Source organism: Diachasma alloeum, unplaced genomic scaffold, assembly GCF_001412515.2.
Source record: "Diachasma alloeum isolate Michigan unplaced genomic scaffold, Dall2.0 Dall_scaffold_00258, whole genome shotgun sequence".
Taxonomy (NCBI): domain Eukaryota; kingdom Metazoa; phylum Arthropoda; class Insecta; order Hymenoptera; family Braconidae; genus Diachasma; species Diachasma alloeum.
In genome coordinates, this window is record NW_021680403.1 from 16,120 (window position 1) to 24,177 (window position 8,058).

The following is an 8,058-nucleotide window of genomic DNA, read 5'->3' on the forward strand; positions in this document are numbered from 1 at the left end:
AAACTGGGAATTTTCACAATTCATTCACAAGTTATTGACAATTGAAGGGGGGCCGTTTTGCCCCACCCTCCCCTATTCTTTGGAAAATACCTTCAGCTGCTGGTCTGAGTTGAAATTCGTCGTGAATGTAAGCCCTAGTGGCAATCAAGAATGCATAATATCTGGTGAGTATCCCTGGTGCTAGATCGATCAGGCGTTGAGCATCAATGACGTCTTCGTCCATGAGGCGCCACAAGTGACGAAGAATGCTAATCCTGAGAAAGGTGTTCAGGGTAGGACTCCTGGTGACATTAGGCGTTCTCTCTGGAGGAGTGTTGATTACTCTGCCTAAATCTTCACGGGATTCGTGGATAACTTCCAATATTCGACCTAAAATTATTTCAAAATTCAATTATTGAAGGACGGGAAGTATAAATATGTACTACACAGCCATGAATAAGACCAAAAAAACATTCTTTTGAAATTTCAAAGATCATAAATTGAGATTTTCAAAAGTCTCAAGTTAAAATTCAAAAGTTTTAAGTTGGGAATTTCAGAACTCAGTTTGAGATTTTCGAGAGCCTCAATTTGACTTTCATAAGTGTCAATTTGAGATCGTGTCACATTGAAGTTTTTTAATTTCTCATTTTATTATTTTTTGGATCCATATGTATACTCTCTCGGGTTTTTACATTTATTCCCTTCCCTATCTGCGTTACCATGGGCCGACTTATTTTATCCACAACTGCACCCCATTCGGGATTGGACTGCCAGGGAAACATGGAAAACCTCAGTCGTGCAGCCGACCGATAATGCAGGGATTGCACTGTGTCCATTGGTCACACTGACTCAATGGGCACAGTGGTTCTCTACATTCATGCCTAGCGACTGTAATCCCACGCGGTTAGGTGTGCCTAAGCGGACACCCATCCAAGTACTGGGCAGACTAAACGCTGCTTAGCTTGGATGATCGCCGGAGCCACAAACTCCCCGCGTGGCCACTACAACCACTTAAGGAACTTCCGCAGTAAGTATACTTGGTGAAAATTTCGAAATGGTATAAAGACGCAATATTTTGATCATATATTGTTGAGCACATTCAAAAACTATTCCCAAAATTTCAAGTACCCTGTCCACCCCATTTTCGAGATATACATCGTCAAAAATGGAAAAAACAAAAATTGAATGTTTGGCGATGCATATCTCAAAAATGGGGTGGGCTCCGGCGATCATCCAAGCTAAGCAGCGTTTAGTCTGCCCAGTACTTGGATGGGTGTCCGCTTAGGCACACCTAACCGCGAGGGATTACAGTCGCTAGGCATGAATGTAGAGAACCACTGTGCCCATTGAGTCAGTGTGACCAATGGTCACAGTGCAATTCCTGCATTATCGGTCGGCTGCACGACTGAGGTTTTCCATGGTTTCCCTGGCAGTCCAATCCCGAATGGGGTGCAGTTGTGGATAAAGTAAGTCGGCCCATGGTAACGCAGATAGGGAAGGGAATAAAATGTAAAAACCCGAGAGAGTATACATATGGATCAAAAAAATAATAAAATGAAAAATTAAAAAACTTCAATGTGACGCGATCTTAAATTGACACTTATGAAAGTCAAATTGAGGCTCTCGAAAATCTCAAACTGAGTTCTGAAATTCCCAACTTAAAACTTTTGAATTTTAACTTGAGACTTTTGAAAATCTCAATTTATGATCTTTGAAATTTCAAAAGAATGTTTTTTTGGTCTTATTCATGGCTGTGTAGTACATATTTATACTTCCCGTCCTTCAATAATTGAATTTTGAAATAATTTTAGGTCGAATATTGGAAGTTATCCACGAATCCCGTGAAGATTTAGGCAGAGTAATCAACACTCCTCCAGAGCGAACGCCTAATGTCACCAGGAGTCCTACCCTGAACACCTTTCTCAGGATTANCGTTTTTTTGGTCTTCTTCATGGCTGTGTAGTACATATTTATATTTCCCGTCCTTCAATAATTGAATTTTGAAATAATTTTAGGTCGAATATTGGAAGTTATCCACGAATCCCGTGAAGATTTAGGCAGAGTAATCAACACTCCTCCAGAGAGAACGCCTAATGTCACCAGGAGTCCTACCCTGAACACCTTTCTCAGGATTAGCATTCTTCGTCACTTGTGGCGCCTCATGGACGAAGACGTCATTGATGCTCANCGAACGCCTAATGTCACCAGGAGTCCTATCCTGAACACCTTTCTCAGGATTAGCATTCTTCGTCATTTGTGGCGCCTCATGGACGAAGAGGTCATTGATGCTCAACCCCTGATCGAGCTAGCACCAGGGATACTCACCAGATATTATGCATTCTTGATTGTCACTAGGGCTTACATTCACGACGAATTTTAACTCAGACCCGCAGCTGAAGGTATTTTCCAAAGAATATTAATTTTACATTATTGAATCCTGCACCAACATCCATGAAAATAGTCCATTTAACGTGCAATGTTACACACTGTCTTATATTTTCATCACGCTGTATGTAAAGTGACATTTTACGCACGCTCCGCGTGCGCAAAACCCCCACTTCCCACACGTGATGAAAAATAGGGTTCGATACTCGCGGGAAAGTGTTTTTAGACTCGTGGGATTATATCACTCGCCTTCGGCTCGTGCTCTAAACCTCCCATGAGCACGATTCCAAAAACACTTTCCCGCAATCGTATCGAAATATACTATTATTCAACAGGAGACCCTGGGTATTTTCTCCAGCCTCGTGCTCCCCACGACCCTCAAGCACTGATAAGACAGATCAATCTGGATCATTTCTTGGCCCGTCGGGCAAGAGAGCGAAGAGTACTTCCAGTGGAGGTGGCAGAGGATGCTATGCGGAATGAAGTTGAAGAGGTCCAGGAAGAAGTAAATGTTAATCCGTATGATTGGCGTTGTGAAATATGCAGAACACGTCCCATTGAAACAATTGGGAAACCCTGTCACTGTCTGAAGATCTGTCGTCAATGTGCTGATGAGGCTCGAGCTGAACGAATCCCTCGACGAGGACTGGTCTGCCCCACATTCCGCCAAAGGGCAATCAGTTTCGGCAGAGTTTTTATACCTCAACGCGAGGATGATAAGCCGAGGTGAAGACGGTGACCCATACGAATGGAGGTGCACGATTTGTGAGTCAGGCACCTTCATATCTATCATGGGCTCGGTCTGTCACCAGTTGATTTGCTACAGCAATTGTGCAGTACGACTGCGTACCGGGCCCAGGCCATACAATCGACCAATTGCATGTCCTGGATGTAACGTGCCTGGCCCACTAATCGAAGCAAATATTCGACGTCGCCGATAAACGGAAGCGTTTACTCATTTCTTTCCGTACAGAAATATAAAAAAAAGGTAGAAACATTACCCACAAATTCAGTTCCCAGTTTGAAAGAAGAAAGAAGAGCCAGTTAAAGTTAAGGATTCGTTGAGTGCGATACCACAGGGATGCAATGTCATGCCAGTTATTGTTAATTTAATATCGAGAATGGATAAGGATGTTACTGACGGCCCCAGGCGTGAGCCATCGACTGAACTGGATCGAAAGGTGGAGGAATTGAACGTTAGATCACCGAAGAATCTCCCCAAGAGGGGGAAGAAGGAGGTGGACTCACTTCTGGAGAAGCTTGAGGGTGGCAACAAGAAGCTGGGAACTGAAAACATTGGGTCAGTGATTGTGACACCAATCGACGACAATGGGGACACATCTAGTGTCAAGAGCATGTTCCCAGAACGCAGCTTCGATAAATCGTCAAGGTCCCCAACGAGAGAGGAGGACGTGGTGTCACCGGCCTTCAGCAATGACGACTTCAACGACAATACCAAACAGAGGAGGAAAAGGAAGCTGGAAAAGCCTGTGAGGCTGAGTAAAGACTCTAAGACAGAAGTTTAAGACATGGAGCTGGAGGTCTAGATAACAAAGACCATAATTAACAATGTTGGGATTGAAACTTTTTTGTTACTACATACTTTGGGATCAAAAAAACTTTACATAATGAGGGATATTTTTAAATATTGATTTAAAATGAGTTTGCCCATAATTATGAAGAATATTTTCATCTATGCAATTATTTCATTTTGTTTTGATATTTTGTACTCCAATGGTAATTATTATTATTTATCTTATCAATATTGCTGCCTTGATTTCTCATTCAAATTCTTCGTTTCTATCAATTCTCTTCGCGGTAATATTTTCGATTTTAATATAAAAATTTGTGAATGAATGGGAAGTTGAATGGGAATGGGAATTGAGATTATTCTGTAAACATCGAATAGCTTATAAATATGACTTTCGGGATTGTGTTACTAAATATTTCACAATCCAAAAATTTTCCATAATGAGTGATAGTTTTAATTATTCATTTAAAGCTGGTTTGCCCATAATTATGGAGAATATTTTTATCGATGATATTATTCCTTCATTTCATTGTGCTATTTTTTACTCTAGTACCAATTCTTATTCAAATTTTCCATTTGTACTTATTCTCTTCGCGTTAATATTTCCGATTTCAATATAAAAATTTGATCACAGGTTAGTAGAGCTGGATTATTTAGTTCCACATTGTCCTCTCGGTATGACGCCCATACGACAGACTCAACGTGGATCTGTGTTCTGCAAATTCGGTCCACACGCTGTTGTCCGTGGAGATCCATATAGCCCCGGGGACTTATGTTGTACCTGCGGGGGTCCTCAGTGATGTCTTCGGGCCGTATCTCATTGGCAGTGAACGACTCGAGGATGCAATTCTGTCTGCTGATGAGCAGGAGATCAATACTGAGCAGAAAAAGGGAGGGAAGAATAAGAGGAATCTGAGGTATGCTGGGCTGGCCGATCAGTTATCAGCGAAAATGGGGAAGAAGAAGAAGAACTCGGTGGAGGCCACTGCCACCATGAGCTACTCGGAGATGACGCTGATTCCTGGGGAGGAACAGCGGTGGGAGGTGTGGCTGCATGAACAGTGCGCGGTTTGGGCCGCTGGGGTTTATTTGGCTGGTGAGTTTTTTTAAGAATTCTGTTGACGTTTTCAAGGTTTTTTTTTTTTGAGGGGGGGTCATACAACTTTTTTCAAGTACAGTCCAGTCTCCGCACAAGATACACTGATAGAAAAAAATATTTTTAATGAGATGTTTCTTTCTTGAAACAAGTATTATATACTTTGTCATTATAAGAGCTACAATCCGACCAAATTTCAACCTTCTATCTCAATTTTTTGTCTATTTATGGCGCATTTCACGAATGTAGGAAAAAACTGGAAAATTGGCAATATCTCGAAAACTTTGTATGAACGGATATAAATACTTTGACTGATCTAAATAGAAGATATCAAGATGAATATTTTGGAAAAGAAATGAAATCAGTCAAATAATTTTCGAGATATTGACCAAAATAGTTTTATACAAAAAGTTGAATATCTCGGGAACTACTGGACCGATCGGGCTGAAATTGTGCACCGAACTTGAGATTAACAGTATCTACTATGGGTGAACATTTCACATCAACATCAATGAATTTTCCCGCATTAATGTTATATTTTCTACAGTGGTAACCCAAAAACCGAAGGTTCCCGGTCTGTTTTTCACCGTGAAAAATACCCCGGAGAAAAATTTCCTGGAAAATTCAGTAGTGAAGCGATAAACCGGCTCAAGTCGATTTTGACTATTGGCCAGTTTTGGACGAATATCTCGGAATCTAAACAAGATAGGAAATTTTTCACCATTACCTTTTTGTAGAGCCAATTGAGGGTTATAAAAATGTCATCAGAAAAAATTTGTTATCTCTCTTCGATTCCGAAATATTCATCAAAAACTGACCAAAAGTGAAAATCGACTTAACCCGGTTTACTACTTCGCTACTGGATTTTTCCCTTAGAAAATTATTCCCTCAAAAAAATGTTCCTCAGAAAAGTTCCTATATCCCCAAGAAGAAAACCCATGGAAAATTTTCCTGAAAAATATTAAATCATACACATTTTTGAACACAACATTAATTCATTTCTATTTAATGCAACATTCACTATTTTCTAGAAGTCAACCATTTCTGAACATCATGAATAATTTACACACATTTTCATCAAAATAGGATTCAATTATTCAATTAGAACATTTACAGCTCGACAAAATTACAAACATTTCAACAAGCTAAAATTATTAATTTCCAATATAATCAGCAACATATAAACGTCATTTTCGTACGAATATAAATCAACTCGTCAAGCGAAACATCTACAGCAAAAAAAATTCGCCGCATTTTGAAGAAAGTTATAAATTAAACAGTCGCGAATGAAAAAAAAAGATTTTTGTCAATAATTTTTTCACTTCCTCCTTCTAAGAAAAAAAATGATTTCAATTAGCATTTTCTGCAAAAAAAACTCGAAACAAAATCCTAAATGAAAAAAAAATCGTAGGAAAAATTAATGTCAATGAGAACAATTCGCCGAGAACGGATTGACGGGGAGAAAATTTCCGGTAATTTTTCAACGGCGGAAAAAAACCCGAGGGAAAATTCTACATGGAAAAAATTAGTGAGGGGAAACAAGTTCCAAGGGAAAAATTCGCCGACGAAAAAGGGTGTAGTTCATCCTTAAGACGCAGCGAATCAAAGCCAGGGCAGGTGTGAGGATATGGTTAAGGGATTCAGGTTCTGGAATGTAACAGAAATATTCTTATTGGTTTCTTTTTTTTTATAGAGAACAGAGAATAAATTGAATTTGTGACACATTTTGGCCAACTCCTTTTTATTATAGAGAGACGAGAGATAACAAACACGTCCGCAATATCAGGAGTTACGTATTCTGATGCTTTGACAATTGGTTATTGCGAAACCGCGAAAAACTTTCGAAAAAGTAATCGCGTGACACATTTTGGCCATTTCCTTTTTATTATAAAAAATTAGTTTTTTACCAATTCTATCAAAATTTCTGCAGCTTCACGCGTAATAAATCAATAAAATGATCTCGAATGATGATCGATTTCAATCATTTGATTTAAAATTTTTGATTTCAAGGTGGAAGGGTCACTGGACTTCAGGAAGCTGTCTGGGATGCCACAAAGTTCATTTGCAATGCCTGTGGTTTGAGTGGGGCCAATATTGGTCGTGTTAAACGTGGCTGCGAAGCTGTCACACATTATCCCTGTGCACTGACAAAGGGCCGGCTACTGGATACCTATCAGTATATCCCAAGATGTAACCTACGCAGGGTCACGTGAAATAAATTTCAAATCTCTTCAGATGATGAGCAAAAACCAAGAGAATAAGCCCCCACGAATAGCGTTTGGACAATGGACATTTATCAATTTCGTGTAAATGTACAGTGATTATTTTTCCAACCCAAATATCGGGCAATATAATTGGCTCATTCGACATCACGTGGTACAAGCTACAGGGTTTTCAACTGATAATTTTTTGATAATTTTCTCTGGTAGTTGCTATATAAAAAACAAAACATTATGCAGTCGAATTAACCCCTCGTCAAACTGACAGATTGAATTCAATTGTGGTAATCGGAGGATTTTTAGTCGAAATGAGTGTTAATTATACAATTTTCGTTTCTCAATTGTGAGTTTCGTCTCATGGTCCAACTATATTGCCCAACATTTGGATTGGAAAAATAATCCCCCGAATACCACACGAGCTTCAAAATTAATCGGGCATTTTCCTCAAGGTTCCCTGCATACAACCGAACCTATTGGAAAATACCCGAAAATTTTGAAGCTCTTGTGGTATTACAAGTAAAGATTTGTACATTTTCTTTTGTTATTGAAAATTTTAGAATGAGGGAGGAATTTATTGGAGACATGAAGTTCCAAGAAACGATCAAACGCGAGTGTGTGATAATTGTTCTGAAAGAATGCAAGAGAATTTAACATTTTTGAGAGAAAATTGTGAATCTTTGAGGGCTCTTCGTTGACTAGAGTTAATTGACTTTCTTGGCCCGTGGCGTTGAACAGTGGCCTTTTTCGATTTAATTTAAAGAAAAATGAGGAGTAATAAAAACAGTGGAGAAGAATAGAATAGAATAGAATAGAAAAAAAAGTGCGGCTGGTCACTTAAAGCGCCCAGA